Here is a 23856-nt window from a genome sequence, read left to right as displayed (position 1 = left end):
GTCCAATGGAGCCTAGCTTTGATTATACTGGAAGCCCAAGAGAACAGAAGGAAACAGCTAAGGTAAAAATTCAACAGCAAAAATCAAGTATACTTGGCCTATCACTCCGACTTACTGAACCCCAATCTTTGCATCTGTCTGAAATAGATGCAGAGCATATTGTGTGTTTATTTTTTCTACAACCCAGACCTGGACTCATTTAGGGCATCTGGATGAAACGTTCCTCAGATTTTATTTCTGAAATAATGGCCTTCTGTATATTATGGGTACAGTTATGAACTATGAAATATGAACCATGGTTAAGACCTTTACTGAATCAGAGCTCATGGTCTGCTAGCACCTAAGTAAACACTATAAACTTAGTTGTCCACCCTAGAGCAGAGTAAATCGTGAGGCCCAGGGACTTATGATCTGATAAGACATTCCTATGTGCAAACAGGCCTGGAACAGAAGAATGTGTGATTTAGTGACGTGGGGATAGGTGGTGAGAACAGAAAACAGAATGTTTCTCAGGAACATAAGTGATAAGGCCTTGCTTAACACAAAGGGTATAAAAACAGCTATATCAGAGCATTACGTTGGGGAGAGAAGCAGAGTTAGACCACGTTTGGGTCCCCTGCCCCCCCTCCCCCCAATGATAAACTAGCATTTGTAATTGTAAATTACTCTTGGTAAAAAAGAATAAAGAATTGCCTCTCTCATTATCCTGTAGTTTTAGTTTCTTTTACTACTTCCAGTAGAGAATTGCTGATTTATGCTAATTTGGGAGGAGATACAAGCAGCCTAAAAACACTTCATGTCTCTGAAAACATGTATCTGTTACTTCCACCTACAGGGTAACAACTGACCCCACATCAGAAGGATCAGATTAATCCAGTCCTGGCAAGGCAATAAGATCAAACCAGGACATTTTTTGTTCTACAGCTGATATAAATGTCATATGATATCTATCAGCTGTTGATATCATGAAACAGAAAACAATACTTTGTTTCTAAAGTGCGGTGGTTGAGTACCTTGGGAATAAAAATGCATCTTAATTATTAAATTGAACGGGTATAAGCTAAAAGTCTTAGAGCACTAACATTTAAGTAGCTAGGAAGTCTCATGTCTGCACAATGCTAATATCTTCATGACACCCACAAAAGATCATGGTGAGGTCTACATGCTTCTTTTTCCTCCCCCTCCCCAAAGAAAGCACGTTAGCATGAAATGAGGTGGGGGGGTCTTCTATATTGAAGATGGATTCTTTCGTAGACTTTTTTCCCCAGGTGCTTCCCTTCTTGTGGAGTTTGCGTTTATGGATGTAGGTTTGGAATATTTTAAGTTTTCGGATTCTTTGAATTTTTAAGACAAAGAAACAAAAAACAATAGGGCAACAAGCCTTAACATGAACATGAACAACAACTGCAAAGCCAAGAGAGATATATGACATCTACCAGCATACCATCAAGCAAAAACAAATCAGGATTCGTGAATACAAAAAGTCCCATAATTGCAGAATTCCTCAGTTCCAGGAGAAACTAGGCACTGCGAGAATGGAGAAGAAACAACACAGGGTCATTTGTATCCCACACTTTCCCGCCTCTTTGCAGGCTCAATGTGGCTTACAATACATCATGAATGGTGGAGATATATAAGAAATAAACATTTAGTAATTACACACAAAACATTTAGTAATTACACACAAAAAAAGCAATCAGATTTTCACTTACCAGCTCTTCAACACAGCTAAACTTCCTCTTTGAACCTACTGTTTGAACCATCAGCCAATGAAATGGCTTTTAAGCTGTAGCTATCTCAGGTTACCTGATAATTATGCACACATCATTGCAGTCATGCCCTCCTCTCAGTGTACATGCTCAGAAAAAAACAACAACTTTAAACCACTTACAGATTTTAACAAACAATTTCACTATTTATTTTTTTATTTCTCTCCAGTCTCACTTGCACACCTCCCTCCAAACCTGTTCTCTTTAATTTGAATGTTGTACAAGCTCACCCTGAATGAGGAGTTCTTCCCACACCAAAGACATACATAGCACTGGTTGTACTCTTTGAAGCAACTTTAGCAGAGCGTGTCTGCCTCAGTTAGCACTGCTGGGCTGCCTTCACTTCCTGACACGGAGAGGGAAGGGCAGGGGAGAGAGGAGAATCACAACTTCAGGTAAAAGATTTTTCAAGTGAGCGGACCTGGGCGGCACCCTCCAGAGGTTGGCACCCCCCTGCGGTGCTTACCCCGCTTACCGTGTTGGCACGGCCCTGGCTGGCAGCACTTGCCTTGAGCCGATGCTAATACCAGCCCCTAAGCACATGCTCAGTTTTCGTACAAGCACAAGCACTGAGCATATACAGCCTACTGGCAGTAGCATTGGCTCGAGGCAAGTGCTGCTGGCTTCCATTTAGAAGAATGCAGGCTGCCTGAGGAGGAAATCATCAGCTGGCCTTTGCTAGTCCTCGCGCACCCAGCGCGGCCGTCTTCCCGCCCGAACCGGCTCGTGTTCGTCAGTCCCATATGTAGCAAGACAAAGACAAGGGAAGACACAACTCCAAAGGGGAGGCTGGCGGGTTTGTGAGAACAATCAGCCTGCTGTCCTCGGAGAATACCTTCTACAGGTATGTAGCATTCGCTTTCTCCGAGGACAAGCAGGCTGCTTGTTCTCACTGATGGGGTATCCCGATCCCCCAGGCTCACTCAAAACAACAAACATGGTCAATTGGGCCTCGCAACGGCGAGGACATAACTGAGATTGACCTAACAATTTTTCCAACTAACTGAGAGTGTAGCCTGGAACAGAAAAAACATGGGCCTAGGGGGGTGTAGTTGGATTCTAAACCCCGAACAGATTCTGAAGCACTGACTGCCCGAACCGACTGTCGCGTCGGGTATCCTGCTGCAGGCAGTAATGAGATGTGAATGTGTGGACAGATGACCACGTCGCAGCTTTGCAAATAATAGTGGCTGACTTCAAGTGGGCTACCGACGCTGCCATGGCTCTAACATTATGAGCTGTGACATGACCCTCAAGAGCCAGCCCAGCCTGGGCGTAAGTGAAGGAAATGCAATCTGCTAGCCAATTGGATATGGTGCGTTTTCCCACAGCCACTCCCCTCCTGTTGGGATCAAAAGAAACAAACAATTGGGCGGACTGTCTGTTGGGCTGTGTCCGCTCCAGATAGAAGGCCAATGCTCTTTTGCAGTCCAATGTGTGCAGCTGACGTTCAGCAGGGCAGAAATGAGGATGGGGAAAGAATGTTGGCAAGACAATTGACTGGATCAGATGGAACTCCGACACAACCTTTGGCAAGAACTTAGGGTGAGTGCGGAGAACTACTCTGTTATGATGAAATTTGGTGTAAGGGGCCTGGGCTACCAGGGCCTGAAGCTCACTGACTCTACGAGCTGAAGTAACTGCCACCAAGAAAATGACCTTCCAGGTCAAGTACTTCAGATGGCAGGAGTTCAGTGGCTCAAAAGGAGGTTTCATCAGCTGGGTGAGAACGACATTGAGATCCCATGACACTGTAGGAGGTTTGACGGGGGGCTTTGACAAAAGCAAACCTCTCATGAAGCGAACAACTAAAGGCTGTCCTGAGATCGGCTTACCTTCCACACGGTAATGGTATGCACTGATTGCACTAAGGTGAACCCTTACAGAGTTGGTCTTGAGACCAGACTCAGACAAGTGCAGAAGGTATTCAAGCAGGGTCTGTGTAGGACAAGAGCGAGGAACTAGGGCCTTGCTGTCACACCAGACGGCAAACCTCCTCCATAGAAAGAAGTAACTCCTCTTAGTGGAATCTTTCCTGGAAGCAAGCAAGATGCGGGAGACACCCTCTGACAGACCCAAAGAGGCAAAGTCTACGCTCTCAACATCCAGGCCGTGAGAGCCAGAGACTGGAGGTTGGGATGCAGAAGCGCCCGTTCGTCCTGTGTGATGAGGGTCGGAAAACACTCCAATCTCCACGGTTCTTCGGAGGATAACTCCAGAAGAAGAGGGAACCAGATATGACGCAGCCAAAAAGGAGCAATCAGAATCATGGTGCCTCGGTCTTGCTTGAGTTTCAACAAAGTCTTCCCGACCAGAGGTATGGGAGGATAAGCATACAGGAGACCCTCCCCCCAGTCCAGGAGGAAGGCATCCGGTGCCAGTCTGCCGTTGGCCTGAAGCCTGGAACAGAACTGAGGGACCTTGTGGTTGGCTCGAGATGCAAAGAGATCTACCAAGGGGGTGCCCCACACCTGGAAGATCTGGCGCACTACTCGGGAGTTGAGCGACCACTCGTGAGGTTGCATAATCCTGCTCAACCTGTCGGCCAGACTGTTGTTTACGCCTGCCAGATAGGTGGCTTGCAGCACCATGCCGTGACGGCGAGCCCAGAGCCACATGCTGATGGCTTCCTGACACAGGGGGCGAGATCCGGTGCCCCCCTGCTTGTCGATGTAATACATGGCAACCTGGTTGTCTGTCTGAATTTGGATAATTTGGTGGGACAGCCGATCTCTGAAAGCCTTCAGAGCGTTCCAGACCACTCGTAACTCCAGGAGATTGATCTGCAGATCGCGTTCCTGGAGGGCCCAGCTTCCCTGGGTGTGAAGCCCATCGACATGAGCTCCCCACCCCAGGAGAGACATCCGTAGTCAGCACTTTTTGTGGCTGAGGAATTTGGAAAGGACGTCCCAGAGTCAAATTGGACCAAATCGTCCACCAATACAGGGATTTGAGAAAACTCGTGGACAGGTGGATCACGTCTTCTAGATCCCCAGCAGCCTGAAACCACTGGGAAGCTAGGGTCCATTGAGCAGATTGCATGTGAAGGCGGGCCATGGGAGTCACATGAACTGTGGAGGCCATGTGGCCCAGCAATCTCAACATCTGCCGAACTGTGATCTGCTGGGACGCTTGCACCCGCGAGACGAGGGACAACAAGTTGTTGGCTCTCGCCTCTGGGAGATAGGCACGAGCCGTCCGAGAATCCAGCAGAGCTCCTATGAATTCGAGTCTCTGTACTGGGAGAAGATGGGACTTTGGATAATTTATCACAAACCCCAGTAGCTCCAGGAGGCGAATAGTCATCCGCATGGACTGTAGAGCTCCTGCCTCGGATGTGTTCTTTACCAGCCAATCGTCGAGATAGGGGAACACGTGCACTCCCAGCCTGCGAAGCACCGCTGCTACTACAGCCAAGCACTTGGTGAACACTCTGGGCGCAGAGGCGAGCCCAAAGGGTAGCACACAGTACTGGAAGTGACGTGTGCCCAGCTGAAACCGCAGATACTGTCTGTGAGCTGGCAGTATCGGGATGTGCGTGTAGGCATCCTTCAAGTCCAGAGAGCATAGCCAGTCATTTTCCTGAATCATGGGAAGAAGGGTGCCCAGGGAAAGCATCCTGAACTTTTCTTTGACCAGATATTTGTTCAGGGCCCTTAGGTCTAGGATGGGACGCATCCCCCCTGTTTTCTTTTCCACAAGGAAGTACCTGGAATAGAATCCCAGCCCTTCTTGCCCGGATGGCACGGGCTCGACCGCATTGGCGCTGAGAAGGGCGGAGAGTTCCTCTGCAAGTACCTGCTTGTGCTGGAAGCTGTAGGATTGAGCTCCCGGTGGGCAATTTGGAGGTTTGGAAAACAAATTGAGGGTGTATCCTTGCCAGACTATTTGGAGAACCCACTGGTCGGAGGTTATGAGAGGCCACCTTTGGTGAAAAACTTTCAACCTCCCCCCGACCGGCAGATCGCCCGGCACTGACACATTGATGTCGGCTATGCTCTGCTGGAGCCAGTCAAAAGCTCGTCCCTTGCTTTTGCTGGGGAGCCGAGGGGCCTTGCTGAGGCGCACGCTGCTGACAAGAGCGTGCGCACTGGGGCTTAGCCTGGGCCGCAGGCTGTCGAGAAGGAGGATTGTACCTACGCTTACCAGAAGAGTAGGGAACAGTCTTCCTTCCCCCATAAAAACGTCTACCTGTGGAGGTAGAAGCTGAAGGCTGCCAGCGGGAGAACTTGTCGAAAGCGGTATCCCCGCTGGTGGAGCTGCTCTACCACCTGTTCGACCTTCTCTCCAAAAATATTGTCCGCACGGCAAGGCGAGTCCGCAATCCGCTGCTGGATCCTATTCTCCAAGTTGGAGGCACGCAGCCATGAGAGTCTGCGCATCACCACACCTTGAGCAGTGGCCCTGGACGCAACATCAAAGGTGTCATACACCCCTCTGGCCAGGAATTTTCTGCATGCCTTCAGCTGCCTGACCACCTCCTGAAATGGCTTGGCTTGCTCAGGAGGGAGCTTGTCCACCAAGCCCGCCAACTGCCGCACATTATTCCGCATGTGTATGCTCGTGTAGAGCTGGTAAGACTGGATTTTGGCCACGAGCATAGAAGAATGGTAGGCCTTCCTCCCAAAGGAGTCTAAGGTTCTAGAGTCCTTGCCCGGGGGCGCCAAAGCATGCTCCCTAGAACTCTTAGCCTTCTTTAGGACCAAATCCACAACTCCAGAGTCGTGAGGCAACTGAGTGCGCATCAGCTCTGGGTCCCCATGGATCTGGTACTGGGACTCGATCTTCTTGGGAATGTGGGGATTACTTAGAGGCTTGGTCCAGTTCGCCAGCAATGTCTTTTTGAGGACATGATGCATGGGTACTGTGGACGCTTCCTTAGGTGGAGAAGGATAGTCCAGGAGCTCAAACATTTCAGCCCTGGGCTCGTCCTCCACAACCACCGGGAAGGGGATGGCCGTAGACATCTCCCGGACAAAGGCCGCAAAAGACAGACTCTCGGGAGGAGAAAGCTGCCTTTCAGGGGAGGGTGTGGGATCAGAAGGAAGGCCATCAGACTCCTCGTCAGAGAAATATCTGATGTCCTCCTCCTCCCACGAGGCCTCACCATCGGTATCAGACACAAGTTCATGAACCTGTGTCTGAAGCCGTGCCCGGCTCGACTCCATGGAAACACGGTCACGGTGTGAGCGTCGAGAGGTAGACTCCCTCGCCCGCACCGGCGAAGCTCCCTCCGCCGACGTCGTCGGGGAGCCTTCCTGGGAGGCGACCGCAGTCGGCACCGCAAGCGGCACCGATGTCGGAGACCTCACCCCGGGCAAGGGGCCAGCCGGCGCCTCACTCGACGGTACCGGTGGCGCAAGCACCCCCGGTACCGGAGGGGAAGGGCGCAACAGCTCTCCCAGGATCTCTGGGAGAACGGCCCGGAGACTCTCGTGCAGGGCGGCTGTGGAAAAAGACATGGAAGCCGATGCAGGTGTCGAAGTCAGTCTGTTCCGGGCGTGGAGGCTGTTCCGGGCTGTCCAAGGTGGAGCGCATCGACACCTCCTGAACAGAGGGTGAGCGGTCCTCCCGGTGCCGATGCCTACTGGGTGCCGACTCCCTCGGCGACCCGGAGCTCTCGGTACAGACGCGGGAAGGAGACCGGTGTTGATGCTTCTTTGACTTTTTCAAACGAAGCATGTCACCGGAGCTTCCCGGTACCGACGAGGAGGACATAGAATCCAGCCGTCGCTTCCTCGGGGCCGAGGCCGAAGAAGGTCGGTCTGGGGGGGGGCTGTACCGCAGAAGCCCTCAGGGTAGGGGGAGACCCACCCGAAGGCTCACCGCCACCAGCAGGGGAATGGACAGCCCTCACCTGCACTCCAGACGAAGCACCACCGTCCGACGACATCAGCACTAGTGGAGGTCACGGTACCACCGACGCCGACGCAGCCTTCCGATGTCTCGGCCCCGACGATGCAGAGGGTCGATGCCTCGATGCATTCGATACAGTCGCGGCCGAGGGCGGAGGTCTTGACGCTGTCGACGTCGACGCACTCGATACTCCCGGTGCTGATGCCGACGAAGAGCCCGAGAACAAAACGTTCCACTGGGCCAATCTCGCTACCTGAGTCCTTTTCTGTAAAAGGGCGCACAGACTACAGGCCTGCGGGCGGTGCCCAGCCCCCAGACACTGAAGACACGACGCGTGCCTATCAGTGAGCGAGATTACCCGGGCGCACTGGGTGCACTTCTTGAAGCCGCTGGGAGACTTCGATGACATGGGCAGAAAAATCACGCCGGCGAAATCAAAACTCATAATTGCGGTAAGGCACCAAAAAGAGGGGGAGAAAAAACTCGACCCGAGGCCTCAAAAGGGCCTACCCTGAAAACGAAAGAAAACTTAACGGGGCCAAAAACTGGAAATACGGGAAGGGGAAAAAGACCGAAAGGCCCTTCTCCGAAATCCCTTTTTTTAAAAAAAGCGAAGTCAAAAGACGCGCGAGGGTCAGCTTAAGGGGCGTGAACGGCGCAAAGACGACCGTACCGAGCGCGGACAAAAGAAGACTGACGAACACGAGCCGGTTCGGGCGGGAAGACGGCCGCGCATGGGCGCGCGAGGACTATCAAAGGCCTTTGCTAGTGAAGTTTCCGATTGGAGGGGCTGCCGTGGACGTCACCCATCAGTGAGAACAAGCAGCCTGCTTGTCCTCGGAGAATTATAGGTTGACATCCTGGAAGGTTTTAATAGTTTTGCACAAAGTATATATATCCCGCTACACATAATCCTTTCATTTATCCTTGTTAACAGCAGGAACACCCCATTTCCAAATTTCTGAAGATGACTTTTGACCAGATACAGATTTTTAATAGACCTTTCCTATGGAATCTTGGAACCTGTAATGTTGATTGAAATGGAAGAAGACTGACAAGTACCACTGGAAAGGTAGCCTAGTGATCAGAGCAATGGGCTAAAAACAAGGGTTCAAATCCCAGTTGCTCCATTAACATGTCTTACCACCATGAGCACCTCGCTTGGGTACCCATTTAGACTGAAAGCTCTTTGGGGTGGGAACTAATTGTACTTGAATTCTAAAAATTGCTGTAGCTGCCTCAAATGTCATTTGGAAAGGTAGTATCAAAATTAAATAAAAAAAACAAACATGAAAGTACTAGGAGTGGTGTTTCCCTTGAAGAATTTTTAATCCCCAGTCCACCCTGTGGACGTAAGTCCATCACAATGCAAATAGTGTTAAGGCGCTGGAAAAGAGCTGTAGTGCAGCAGTTAAAAGTTACAGCCATAAATGTTAACAGCATGAGAAGGAAAGCACCTGGGGAAATAGCCGGCTAAAGAATTCACCTCATTTCATGCTAACATGCTTTCTTTGGTGGGGAGGAGAGGGAAAGGAAAAAGAAGCACATGGACCTCACCCAGCCATTGTGCAAACATGAGACTTCCTGGTTCCTTTAATGTCACTGCTCTGAGGGCCAGATGCACTAAACTTAACGAGCCATTAACGAGCAAGTAGTAAACTGTGGCATGCACTAAATGCTTCTCCGAGCCATTTTCCTATCACGGTAGCAGCTAACAAAAACGGAATGCGGATGAGCAAATTAGTACCCCAATGTGTATAAATCGTATTGTAATGAGATGCACTACCGTTTTCCGATTGCCTAACTGTGGAAAATCTAACGAGAGGTCTGTACCTCTCATTGGGGCTGCGCAGCCTCTAAAAACTTCTATAAATGTAACAAAAAAATCGGGGAAAAAAAGCGTCCAAGTGCTCGTCAGGGACGTCCTTTATGGAGGTCCTTCACTGCCTAGCCACGTCCAAGTGCTCATCAGGGATGTCTAACACGAGCTAGATGTCTTCCTGCAGCTCAGTGGCGTAGCCAGACTGCCAATTTTGGGTGGGCCTGAACCCAAAGTGGGTGGGCACAAAAGTTTCTCTCCACCCCCCTCCCCCAGCAAAATGTAGTCACACTCAGATACATTTGTCACACAGGGTAAAGTGCTGCTTTTCAGTGCATCAGATTTCAGACAATTTATTTAATAGCCTAATCCTTTTCAGTGAGCTTTCAGAGGCCAAAACCTCCTGCCTCAGGTCAGTATAATGCTGTTACGGTATCCTGCTTCTTGCTGGCCTCCCACTTACTCACCTCTCCCCTCTCCAGTCGGTTCAAAACTCTGCTGCTCGTCTCATCTTCCGCCAGGGTCGCTTTACTCATACTACCCCTCTCCTCAAGACCCTTCACTGGCTCCCTATCCGTTTTCGCATCCTGTTCAAACTTCTTCTACTAACCTATAAATGTATTCACTCTGCTGCTCCCCAGTATCTCTCCACACTCGTCCTTCCTTACACCCCTTCCCGTGCACTCCGCTCCATGGATAAATCCTTCTTATCTGTTCCCTTCTCCACTACTGCCAACTCCAGACTTCGCGCCTTCTGTCTCGCTGCACCCTACGCCTGGAATAAACTTCCTGAGCCCCTACGTCTTGCCCCATCCTTGGCCACCTTTAAATCTAGACTAAAAGCCCACCTCTTTAACATTGCTTTTGACTCGTAACCACTTGTAACCACTCGCCTCCACCTACCCTCCTCTCTTCCTTCCCGTTCACATTAATTGATTTGATTTGCTTACTTTATTTATTTTTTGTCTATTAGATTGTAAGCTCTTTGAGCAAGGACTGTCTTTCTTCTATGTTTGTACAGCGCTGCGTATGCCTTGTAGTGCTATAGAAATGCTAAATAGTAGTAGTAGTAGTAGTAGTAGTATCCTGTCCTGACCTAAGGAAGGAAGTATTGGTCTCTGAAACTTTATTAACACCATATTACTTTATCCTAAATTAAAAATACAATTATTTTCTTTACCTTTGTTGTATGGCCATTTACTTTTTCTCATTGTGTTGCTCCCAGTCTCTAAATTCTGCTTTCCTTCGTTTTCGCTTAACTCTTCTACCAGGGTTTCCTGGCCATTTGTCATTTTTCTCTCCTTTTTCTTTGCTTTCTTCAATATTTTTCTGCCTCTCTCTCTCTGTCCAGATTTAATTCATTCTTACTATCCATTCTTTAATTTCCTTCATCTACTTATGGCTTTTCATCTTTTTCTCACCCTTGTTCTCCCCATGCCCCTTCCTCTTATTCTCCAGTCTTTCACTACTCTCCTTTTCCATCCAGCAGCTCTCGTCTTTCTCTCCCCATCCTTCCAGTGTCTCCCCTCTCTCTCCCCATCTTTCCAGTAGTCTCCCCTCTTTCTTTCTGCATCCTTCCATCCAGTGTCACCTCTTTCTCCCTACCCTTCCATCCAGCGTCTTCCCTTTCTCTCCCCATCCTTCCACCCATCTACCCTCTCTCCTGATCCTTCCATCTAATGTCTCTCTCTCCCTCCTTCTAACCAGTGTCTATCTCTCTACCCTTTTCTGTTCAGTGTCCCTTCTCTCTCCACATCCTTCCAGTCTCGCCCCTTTCTCTCTGCATCCTTTCATCCATCTCCACTCTTTCTCTCCCCATCCTTCCATCCAGTGTCTCTCTTCCTATCCATCCGTTTCCCCTCTTTCTCTGCCATACTTCCATCCGTTTTCCCTCTTTCTCTGCCATCCTTCTGTCTGTTTTCCCTTTCTCTTTCTCGCCCCATCCTTCCGTTTTCCCTCTTTCTCTGCCATCCTTCCATCTGTATTCCCTCTCTCTCCCCATCCTTCCGTTTTCCCTCTTTCTCTGCCATCCTTCCGTTTTCCCTCTTTCTCTGCCATCCTCCCATCTGTTTTCCCTCTTTCTCTCCTCATCCTCCGTTTTCCCTCTCTCTGCCATCCTCCCATCTGTTTTCCCTCTTTCTCTCCCCATCCTCCGTTTTCCCTCTTTCTCTGCCATCCTCCCATCTGTTTTCCCTCTTTCTCTCCCCATCCTTCCGTTTTCCCTCTTTCTCTGCCATCCTTCCATCTGTATTCCCTCTCTCCCCATTCTTCCGTTTTCCCTCTTTCTCTGCCATCCTTCCGTTTTCCCTCTTTCTCTGCCATCCTCCCATCTGTTTTCCCTCTTTCTCTCCCTATCCTTCTGTTTTCCCTCTTTCTCTGCCATCCTCCCATCTGTTTTCCCTCTTTCTCTCCTCATCCTCCGTTTTCCCTCTCTCTGCCATCCTCCCATCTGTTTTCCCTCTTTCTCTCCCCATCCTCCGTTTTCCCTCTTTCTCTGCCATCCTCCCACCTGTTTTCCCTCTTTCTCTCCCCATCCTTCCGTTTCCCCTCTTTCTCCCCAGTCCCCATCCTGCCATCCGTTTTCCCTCTTTCTCTCCCCATCCTTCCATTTTCCTTCTCTCTCCCCAGTCCCCATCCTGCCATCTGTTTTCCCTCTTTCTCCCCAGTCCCCATCCTGCCATCCGATTCAGGCCCACCCGATTCAGGCCCGCCAGCCCCAGCTACAAAAAGAAGAAGTGCTCAGCTGATTGAGCTGAGCGCCGCCACCAACGCTAAAGACGAGAAAAAAATGTTTAAAACAAAAAAAGCGCGGCACTGCAAGCAGCCTCGAAGCATTGGCTGCTGGCTCTGCAGGCTCCTCCCGTCTCTTACGTCACTGGCCCTGTTCGCTCCAGGGGCAGTGATGTAAGAGATGGGAGGAGCCTGCAGAGCCAGCAGCCAATGGTTCGAGGCTGCCTACGGTGCCGCGCTTTTTTTTAAACATTTTTTTCTCATTGTTAACGTTGGCGGCGGCGCTCAGCTCAATCAGCTGAGCGCTTCTTTTTGTAGCGCCGGCCCTGCAGCAGTGGCCGGCAATGGGAGCAATGGGAGTGGGCGGGCCAGAGCTGAAATTGGGTGGGCCTGGGCCCACCCAGGCCCACCCGTAGCTACGCCCCTGCTGCAGCTTCTGTGATGGGCGTCCTTCTTGGATGCGTTTTTCTAACCTGCAATTAGGAAAAAAAAAAAAAAGGACGTCCCTGTTTTTCTTAACTGCTTAAACTGACCACAACCACAGTTCTCTCAACAGTCCCCTCCAAGGTTGTTTTCAGCTTGTGCCTCCACCCCCCCCCCCCCCAAGGATCGGGACGTGCGAGGATGTCCAAATCAAAACTTTTTGGATGTCCCTCCCTCCTGGTCTCTGTCAGCCAATCACAGCGCGTTTAGCTGTTACCAGTATCAGCTAAACGCGCCGGAATTGGCTGAGAGAGACCTGGAGGGAGGGATATCCAAAAAGTTTTGATTTGGACGTCCTCGCACATCCCGATCCTGGGGTGCGGGGTGCAAGATGAAAACAACCTTGGAGGGGACTGCTGAGAGAACTGTGGTTGTGGTCAGTTCAGGCAGGTAAGAAAAACTGGGACGTCCTTTTTTTTTTTCTTCAGAGATGTCCTTCCTAATTGCAAGTTAGAAAAACACGTCCAAGAAGGACGCCCATCACAAAAGCTACAGGAAGACATCTAGCTTTTGTCAGAGGTCCCCGAGGAACACTTGGATTTTTTATTTTCCTTCAGAGAAGTCCTTCCTAATTGCCTGATGTAAGCCTGCCTTTAACATGCAAAGCAGTAAACAATGGAAATGTTACACAACAGAGCAGTAGCACTTAAATTAACTGGGGCTCTTTTCAGACACGTTTCCTGCTGGTCAGGGACGTCCTTTTTTTTTTTGCTTTTTTGAGTGAAGGACGCCTTGGCATGCGCAGAGCAGCCAGCATAACGCTTGGCTGCTCTGTGCATGCTCGACTGGCTTCCGAGGGAATAGAGAATGCAAGTAAGCTACAACGAGCAGCTCATTTGCATTCCCTTTCCTTGATGCATGGCCCTTCTCTACCGATTCGCTATGGAATCGGTAAGGGAAGGGATCTTCCGAGGACCTTAATGCATCTGCCCCTGAGACCTTTACCTTACACCTGTTAATTTAATAATTAAGTTGTTCCCCTCCCCCCATTGTGCTCAGTCACTGTGCTTTAGAAACAAAAGCATTATTTTTCTATTCAATGATATCAGAACACTCGATATCAGCTGTAGAATTTTTTTAAAAGCCACATCCTAGATACTTGTTTGTTTCTGAACAAGCAGATGACTTAACTACTGAAGGGCGCCTGCAGGGGCTTTAAGACAGAGCAACCAGAAAGGTAAAGCATTTGCACCAGGAAAAATATATTGAGTGATCAGATCAGCCATTCCCAACATCTCTGGTGTCCTGTAGGAGAAAGAACTCTATCTGAATCAGGCCCTTTATTCTCTTAACAAAAAATAGAAAACTATCAAATATTAAACTGTGGATTAATACAATTGCTGATCACAAACCACTAAAAGGACTGCTATCACTGCCTGGCTTGGGTGGTCCCTGGGAATTCTGACTCTAAAAGACTTTACCCATCTCTTTTAAAAATGGCTGTAATACCTTATAAAGATCATTTGGGAACCTATGTACCAAAGGTTTGCTCCATCCTATGTTAACAGGAAATATTCTTAGCACAGAGTCCTTAATATCCATTACTTCTTAGTATGGTAAAAAGCCCTGGGCAGAGCTTCATCTTGGGATTCACTTCCCTGTAACACCATGGATAAAATTTGTAAACAGACCAATTGAACGTGTTTAGTAAATGGTCAGACAGTTGGAGTTGAACCTTCAGTACTGAATACTAACTTGGCTGACACTTTCTCTCTCTTGGAGATGCATATAATTTCTGCACACCTTCATATGTCACAGACCAGTGGCTTGCGATGGGGCTAAAGTTACTCCCTGGCTTCATATCACAGTGTTCTGCAAGAAGGCAACTCCCATTGAGTCTATGTTCTACAAGGCAACCTCCATTGAGTCTGGTGAGTCCTATGACTGATTTTTTGACGGTGCAACTTGAAATTTCTAGCTGCCTTCATAAGCCCGGTAGAGTCCCTGATGCAAAATACAAAACAGGCCACATCGTCGGACCTGTATAGCTGGTTATGATTGGATTTGAGCAGCTTGAACAATATTAAGTTTACTAAGTTTGATTTTTTGATGGTTTGAAACACATTTTGAAGTAGGTATCACTTTATTTGTTTTGGGACATTGGGACTAGAATATGTATTAGATATATTTATTTTCATCACATTAGTGGAGTTAGGTGATAGATGATTTAACTTCAATACGCTGTTTACAAGCCGTTAGAGCTCTACATATAGCATTTTATTATATGAGCAATTGGAAAGTGCCATTTAGTTGCTGTTGTTACTGAAACGTAAAATGTAAGTCTCAGGATGTCCTGTTTTATTGGTTTACTAGAGTGTGTATATATATATATATATATATGGTTTTTTTTGGGGGGGAGGGGGTGGTTCATGTCATAAAGATCGGTTTAATCCACTCTTGGCTTTACCTCACTGCATGCATAGATATCTGGTTCTGTTTTCTATTGAGATCCCAAGAAACTGTCTAGGCCATGCAAGCAAGTGGAAGAAAACCAGACCTACAGTATAGAGTAGCCTATTCCTTTGACAGTGTGCCACTAGACAACCCTAAACGGAGCAGTATGGACAAACTACCATATTACACAACACGTTACAGCCCATCAAATTCTCCTGGATTTTTAATGTATTTTAAGCCTATGTATTTGGTTTGCTTATCCATTTATCTTTAACATGCCACAGATGAGGACTAATGAGTAGACATACAAACCAAACAACTTACATTGGTGCCCCTTTTTATCATGCAAGCGGATGGCCCTGAGATGACAATAGCAGAAAACCATATGGTGAGAAGTCTGTTGGTATAAGCAATACGATGTGCTAGAAGGGAATAGAGCTGGTTACAGCAGCTAGAAAAGGGGCACAGAGCCCCAGAGACCAGAAGCTTTGGCCGCAGCTGTGCTGTTGGGATGGTGTAGACTGATCAGCAAGAGTTGCTTCAACAGCAGACTCTGAGGAGCAGGACTCAATGTGTTTCCACAGGGGTGGAGAAGTTGGAGGATACAGCAGGCTACATAAGTCACATGCAGGAATGGTACTGGAGAGGAATCATTATGGTCTGGAGCAAGGTGGGCCATTAGTGTTAGTAGGGGTGAGAAACTCACAGATGGAGATCACTCGGGATGGAGAGAGTGAGCGGTTCTGGGAATAAAGGTAGGGGATTGGCTGCTGGATGGATGATGAGGAGGGGCTGTGGGACTGACTAGGTGGAAAGAAGTGAGGCTGCAGAGAGGCTCAAGAGACACAGCAAATGCAAAAGGTATAAAAAAAAACAAACTAACCTTAATCCACAATAAAGAAGGTAAAGAAATGTGTGGTCATGGTCCAGGGTCTCTCTTCCTGCAGGACCTACAGAAGTGCTCTTTAAGCTGCTACACGGTTCTAGACGTGCTTGCTATTTTTTTGCTAACAGATTTTCTAATCACCAGAAATAAAGCAAGGTAAGAAACTGTTAAGATTTCTCTGGATAGAGCAGGGAAATATACAAATGAAAATAAGATAACAGAACACAAACTATAGCAATCTTGACTTCCGGTAAAGCGGGTGGCTAAGATGGCCGCGGCAAGTTGAGCTCCCGGAACCCAGACCCGAAATCTGCCGCATTGGTCCCCCTTAAAGTGGTTCTCGAGTGGGTATGACTGAGAGGGAGAAGTGGCTGGATGGGAGGATATCGGGAGTGATGCGGTTTGATCGATTGAAAGTGCGGGGAACGGCGGTGGCGGAGAACACACGTGGCTCCCTTCCCCCATCAGAGCGAGAGCTGAAGCACGGAGAAGTAGGCTGGAGGGGGAGCGTGCCGCAAGAGGAGAGGTGCGCCGGACAGTTTGGAGCTTGGCTGGAGATGGGCGCCTAGTGCCTGGTCAGTGCGGGAGAGTATAATCTTCCATCCCCTGGTGAGGATACGGGCCCGGTTGGTAGCGGAGCACAGCTGGGAGGAGTGGGTCGGCTACATGGCTGGTGGTGGTGGCTGCTTGGGAGGTGCAACAGACAGCTGCAGCGTGCTCTCGGATGAGCTGACGGGGAGAGTGGGAAGCAGTCGAGTGCAGAGCACAGAGCAGGTACTGTTGAGTGAGGAGTGAGCTGAGGTGCTGAGAACATCAGAGAGGTGCATGGGAACTGGAAGCCAAGGGAGAGGCTAGAGCCGAGCAGATAAAAGAGACACTTGCTCTCATGGAGAGAGGAGGACAGGAACCTGTTTTGCAAAAGTTGGGTGCCTGTGTCTGGGCAGTAAGGCTGTGGGGCAGATATCAGGAGATATGCCGCCGAAAAAGACCTTGGAGCGGTTTCGCTATTTGGCGGAGCAGGGGGAGAAGGCGCGGCCTGAACTTGAGAAACCGTGTGTGCAAGAAGCAAAGATGGCGGAGACAGCGTTGGAAGGGGCGGAGGGCCAGGCCTTGGAGGGAGCTGAGGCCATGATGGAGTTCTCCAAATCAGAAGTGATGGGATGGTTTCAGGATTTAAGAGCAGATATGGCAGGAGTAAGGAAGGACCTGCAGATGGCTGTGCGAGACATAAAAACTGAAATTAGAGAGTTGGGGACTCAGGTTGGTGAAATGGAGGAGGAGCATGAAGGTCTCAAAACTAAAGTGGGAAAGTTGGCTAAAAAAGTGGAGGTGGATGGGGGAGAACTTCAGCAGCTTAAGGACCGGATAGAAGATCTGGAGAACAGATCTCAGAGATGTAATCTGAGATTCAAAGGGATACCAGAACTGGACATTTTCAGCAACATTGAGGTGGTAATACGAGAGCTGTGTGAGCATTTGTTGCAGAAAGAGGGTGAGTCCCAGAAAAGGGAAATTGGTATCCAAAGAGCTCATTGGGCGGCGGGCCCTCAAAGAGGATCTAATCCGAGAGACATTGTGGTGTGTTTTACAGACTACCCCATTAAAGAGCGAATTCTGGCAAAGGCCAGATAGCAGAAGGAGATAGTGTGGAAAAATTGTAAGATTGGAGTGTTTCAGGACTTGGCGTGGTCTACGATTCAGAAGTGCAGATCTTTCCGGGAGGTAACGGAGTATATGAGAATAAAGGGAATATGTTATAGATGGCTGTTTCCCTTTGCGGTGTGGTTGACGGTGGAGAGAAAGTCACACAGGGTGAAGACGCCGGAGGAAGCATGGGAGGCATTACGAGCACTAGGATGTGAGGGGATACCTGAAGAACAAGTGCAAGCAGGAAGATTGGAAGAAGCTAAAAGGTCCACGGCTTGGCAGCATGTGATGAAGCGAGGAAAGAAAGCTTCTTGAAAGGAACTGAGAGAACTATGTTTTGAGCGCTGACGTTTTTGAGTAGTTTTACAGTTTGCTGAATGTAGTTGTTTTTTTGATTTGGGAAAGATGGGGCCATGGGTGGTGGAGGGGGGAAAGGTTGGAGGGGAGGTTGGGGTTGTATTTGTGGTATCCCACAAAGTAGTTGGAGGAAGTAGGGGGGTAGTGTTGGGGGATATGATGAAAGGGGGGTGAGAGGGCAGGAGGGGTCGTGGGGTTAAACTAGGAGTAGGATGTTTCAGGGGAGCGAAATAGACTGGTAAGAATGGCTGACTCGTTTTCTGGGTCAGTGCGAGGGGGGGTAAGGAGAGGGGTGGATGGGAAGGGAGATAAAGGAGAGGGGGGACTTAGAGGGGAGGAGCGTAGAGGGGGTTAAGGGGAGGGTTTTGGGGAAAGGGGGGGGGGAAGGAGGGGAGGAATGGCGGGTGAGAACCTAGAATGTTAATGGGCTTAATAACCCAGGGAAATGTAGTAGGGTTTGTAAGGAGCTCGCTAGACTGCAATGGGATGTTACATTTTTGCAAGAGACTCATCTAAGGCCGAGAGATGCTCATATGTTGAGGCGAAGGCCTTTTTGGGAGGTGGTGGTACATCAGGGGAAGGGGTCTAAACGGATGGGGGGGGGGGGGGGGGGTGGCTATTTTACTACATCAGAGATGTGGATTTGTGACCAAGCAGGAATTTCGGGACTCAAGTGGGCGATGTGTGGTGTTGAGGGCTGGATGCAGGGGAATGAATTTACTTTGGTAAATATTTATGCTCCTAATGTGGATCAGCAGGTGTTTTACAATACATTAGCAGGGGAGCTTCATGGGTTTGTAGGGGGGACAGGTGATAGTGGGAGGGGATTTTAATGTTTCTCCTGATGCACAGTTGGATCATTCTGGGGGTGGGGGGCAATATAGCAGTAAGGGACGGAAAGCACTGTTGAAATTTTTGCGGGCACTAGAAGTGGTGGATTGTTGGAGGCTCTTACATGGTCTTCAGCGCAATTACACTTTTTACTCCCATGCAGCACAGTCCTATTCACGAATAGATGGCATTTGGCTTCATCAGAATAGTTGGCCAATGATTAAGGAAGCAGAGATTGGAGTTATGCAAATTTCAGACCATGCGCCTACGTGGATTAAACTAACAAAGTGGGGATTTGGGAATAAACATAGTTATTGGAGATTGACTGAGTCACTGTTAGGGGATGAGAGGGTAAGAGAGGAGGTAAAAAGCGCGAGTCATGAATTTCGGGCTTTGAATGATAATGGGGAGGTGACAGATGGGATATTGTGGGATGCGTTGAAGGCGGTGGTGAGGGGGTTTTTGATTAAATGGGGGGCGAGGAAGAAAAGGGAAAAGGGGCAAATATCATTGACATTACGTACCCGTTTGATGCATTTGGAAAAACTGCATAAAAGAAATCCCACAGTACAGATATGGGAGGAGTTAAAGCGGACGAGGGGAGGGCTGGCCCAATAGCAAATGGAGGAGGTAGAATTTATGAGGACTAAGCTAAAACAAACGTATTTTGAGTTTGCAAATAAATCAGGTGCATTATTGGCTCGTTATTTACGGGCTAGGAGAGTGAGAACGTTGATTCAGAGGGTGTGAGATGGGAGAGGGGGATGAAGGGTTTCAGATAATGGTATCGCAGAGAGTTTCCTGACGTATTATAAGGAGTTCTATAGGGCTCTGGAGGGTACTCGAGCAGGTGATATAAGCCATTACTTGAAGGGGATTCCAATAAAAAGTTTAAGTGCTTCTGAATGGGCGCAGTTGGGTGAGCCCATTAGGTTGGGGGAGGTGAAGGGGGGTGATAAAGAGGCTACAAAACGGGAAGGCTCCGGGATTGGATGGATACACAGCCCGCTTTTATAAGTGTTATGTGGAGGAGGTGGGAGACTTGTTGGTGCAGGTGGGGAATGGGGTTTTGGAAGGGAATAGGTAACCGGCCTCTATGTCAGAGGCAGGGATAACAGTTTTACCTAAGTCAGGCAAAGATCCTACGGTCTGTGGTTCATATAGACCAATTTCCCTGTTGAATGTAGATGCTAAGCTAATGGCAAAAATTCTGGCCAACAGGCTGGCTAGAGTTATGCCCAAGTTGATACACATAGATCAATCAGGATTCATTCAACAGAGACAGGTGGGGGATAATGTTAGACGTACCCTTTACCTAGTGTGGGAAGCGCAAAGGGCCAGATGTAATATGGTGTTATTGGCCATGGATGCTGAGAAGGTGTTTGACAGGGTAAGTTGGGAATTTTTGAGGGAGGTAGTGAACTGTATGGGCCTGGGGGACAACTCTGCTGCTTGGTTGGCGGCATTGTATGCAGCCCCGAGGGTATACGCCCTTTTTTCAAATAGGGAGAGGGACAAGGCAGGGGTGTCCTTTGTCGCCCCTCCTGTTTGCATTGTATATAGAGCCCCTGGCGGAATTGGTTCGTCAGCACCCAGATATTAAGGGTATTACGATAGGGGGGATGGAACACCGGATAGCACTGTTTGCAGATGATATATTGTTATATGTGAGGGATCCCGAACGGACGTTGCCAGTAATATTGGGAATTATAGGGGAGTTCGAGGGCTATGCTGGTCTGAAGATTAATATGGATAAAAGTGAGTTATTGAGGATAAACCTGGACCATGGGGTGAAAATTAGAATGAGAGGGAAATTTAAATTTAAATGGGCTACGCATAGTATTAGGTATTCAGATCCCCAGAGACTTGGAAAGGGTGTATGATTTAAATTACGGGAAGATAGTGGTAAGGATCAGGGATGAGTTGTCAAGATGGAAGGGGTTGTGGTTGTCTTGGTGGGGCAGAATGGCGGTGGTGAAGATGAATGTGTTACCTAGATTATTGTTTTTATTTCAATCATTGCCGGTGGCTATACCAAAGACAGTACTTAAACGATTGCAAAGTTCTTTTATGTAATTTATTTGGAATGGAAAGCATCCTAGATTAGCACAGCGGGTGTTGTGGGGGGGATCCTGAGAGGGGAGGTCGAGCGGTGCCGAATATCGAATGGTATTACATTGCGGCCCAATTTAGGATGATTATGGATTGGGAGAAGGGGACAGTTAAGCCAGCTAGCCAAGTGGAACAATGGAGTTGTCATAACCGGCCTCTGGGGTCTTATTTGTGGATTACTGAGGGTATGGGGGTTGGTAAGGGCAGGGCTGCAGAACCCCTTTTGTGAGACATTTGATGGGATTGTGGGGAGAAGTGAGGAGGAGATGGGGGCAGATTGATCGGGTGTCTACACTTGCACCGTTAAGGTGGGAACCAAAATTTGGAGCAGGGAGGGATAATGCAGTGTTTGTGAGATGGGAACAAGTGGGAATGTGGAATTTTCAGGATGTGCTGCATGGGGGAAAGGTGCAAAGTTTTGAAACACTGAGTTCCAGGTATGGTCTGCCAGGGGGGGATACTTTTTCATATATACAGGTTCAACATTTTGTTGCAGCTATAGGGTGGAGGGGCGGGAATCCTCAAGAGATGGAGAGCTTGGAAAATTTGTGGATCCTGTTGAGAAAGGTGCCTAGACCGATGTCAGTTATTTATAAATTCTTTAGGGGTGGGGATCCACATAAATTCAAGTTTCAGGGGGAGTGGGAAAAGGATTTAAGTTGCCGCTTTTCTGACCAAGAATGGGAAAGAATATGTGGGGAGGTGCAAAGGGCGTCTGTGTGTGTATTGGTGCAAGAAAATGCTTATAAGGTCCTTACCAGATGGTATTTTACATCGGAAAGATTGAAGAGAATGTATCCAAGTGCCCTGGATGTATGTTGGAGGTGTAATACACAGGTGGGCTCATTTTTACACATCTGGTGGACCTGTCCATTGGTGATCCCATTTTGGCAGGCGGTCATGAAGGCACTGGTACGTTTGATGGGTACCTCCTTGGTGTGTAGCCCTGCGGTCTGTCTTTTGGGGTTACATAATGAGAGGGAATCTTGGGAACAAAGTAAATGGCTGAGGTGGGGATTGGCGGCAGCAAAATGCCTTATAGTGCAATTCTGGAAGAGAGCAGAAGCTCCATCAGTGGGGGATTGGAAGATTAAGTTGGGTCAGCTAATACATATGGATCATCTCACGGCATATCATAGAGACAGCGAGTTGAGATGTAAAAGGAGGTGGGTTAGAGTTCAAAAGGGTTTGTTACATATATAAGGGTAATGAAGTAGAGATGGCGAGTTGAGATGTAAAAGGGGGAGGGACAGAGCTCAAAAGGGTTTGCTACGGGTTTAAGGGTAATGGAGTTATAAGGGGATGGGGAGGATTCAAGGGGGGGAGGCTATGTTGATGTCGGGGGTTAATGGGGAAGGGTGGGTAGAAGTGAGTATATGTCTATATAAGATGTGTGGTATGTTAAGAGGTCGGTAAGATGTTATGAAGGGTGCAGAATGTTGTTGCCAGAGCCTCTGTGAGGGCAGGATTTTGGGGGGGGGGGGGGGGTTATGTTGTGTTGTTCATTTGTTTTGGGGAGGTGGGTTGGATTGGGGGGGGGGGGGAAGGAATAGAGAAGGGGTGGGGAGTAAAAGATAAAATGTATTGTCCTATTGGCTGTATATCTTTTTGACTGGCCGGTTTGTCTTTTTACATGAGGTTATGCATATTTTTTGTTCTTCTTGTTGTATGGGACAATAAAGATATTTCAAATAAAAAAAACAAAACAAACTATAGCAATCTTGTAACCAACACCATGCACAGCACAAAGAGCTACATTTCGGTGCACTTTAGGCAACAGAAAGAATTTTACAATGACTGTGGCACAGAAAAATGTGTCTTCCATTGCAGCAATTTTCCCACCACATAACTAGGTCTCATTTGACAGCAGTGGCTGGATCTGTGTAGAAAGAATGAGCACAGACACACAACCAAAGTATTGCACCCTGACCCTTTCAAAGACAGGAGTAGCATTCTTACTCCAGGCTTACAGTGATTTGTAGATACTTGTACACATAAGAACAAATCTCCTAAATAACATGATTAATTTGTGCCAGTTATGCTTGAAAGAATGCCATGGTCCTAAAATTCATCAAAGGTTTTTATTTGGTGTCAAAATGTACAATTCTCATATCTCTTTTCCTATCGTCTCTCCACATAGTGAGTGACCTGCAGCATGGAACTGGTGACATGCTTACACACTGTGTGGTGCGACATGCAGAGTCTGTCAGCTCCCCTGGATAGGGAGAAAATGCAAGAGAGTGCCAAAAAGCGTCAGTTTAAACCTGCTGAAAGAGGAGATAAAAGACAAGGAGACAGGAGCAAAGGAAAACCTGGAGGCAGGAACCCTATACATGTCCCTACTGTAATGCAGAAAATGTTAGGGCTTGTACCTGCTGTAGAAAGGGGGAAAGAAAGGAAACTCCAGAACTTACCTATAGGAGGCCTCTCTGCACAAGCTGAGCTGGGGGAGGGGAATTCCCTCCTGCCCAGTCAGGCTAGTAATCAGGTAGCTTAAGAGTGTGGTTTTCCCCACCAACCAGAGAGACAGAGGGTGTTGCTGGAAAGCACACTGGTTAAAAGTAGCAATCATGCAAAGAAGTGAGGTCCACGGTGAAGGAAGGGTAGGATTCCTTAGAAGCCACAGGAAAGGAAAGAGCCCTGTAAAGGGAAGGGCAAGTTCCCAGAGGCTAGAGGGAAGAGAGGGTTTCCCTGGGAGGGAGCCACAACCCACAGCCTGCCCAAAGGAAACAGCATTTCCCCCATAGTGCTGCAAAGGGCAGGGAAGCCTGCAGCAGGTGGAATCTAGGTAAAGGCAGAAGCAGTGCCGTAGCCAGACTGCCAGTTTTGAATGGGCCTGAACCTAAAGTGGGTGGGCACAAATTTTTTTCTCTACCCCCCTTCCCAGCAAAATGTAGTCACACTAATCAGATGCATTTGTAACACAGGGGTAAAGTGCTGCTTTTCAGTGCATCAGGTTTCAGAAAATAATT

The sequence above is a fragment of the Microcaecilia unicolor genome, chromosome 4, assembly GCF_901765095.1.
Source record: "Microcaecilia unicolor chromosome 4, aMicUni1.1, whole genome shotgun sequence".
NCBI lineage: Eukaryota > Metazoa > Chordata > Amphibia > Gymnophiona > Siphonopidae > Microcaecilia > Microcaecilia unicolor.
The sequence above is the reverse complement of the archived record's forward strand: the minus strand, read 5'-3'. Positions refer to the sequence as shown.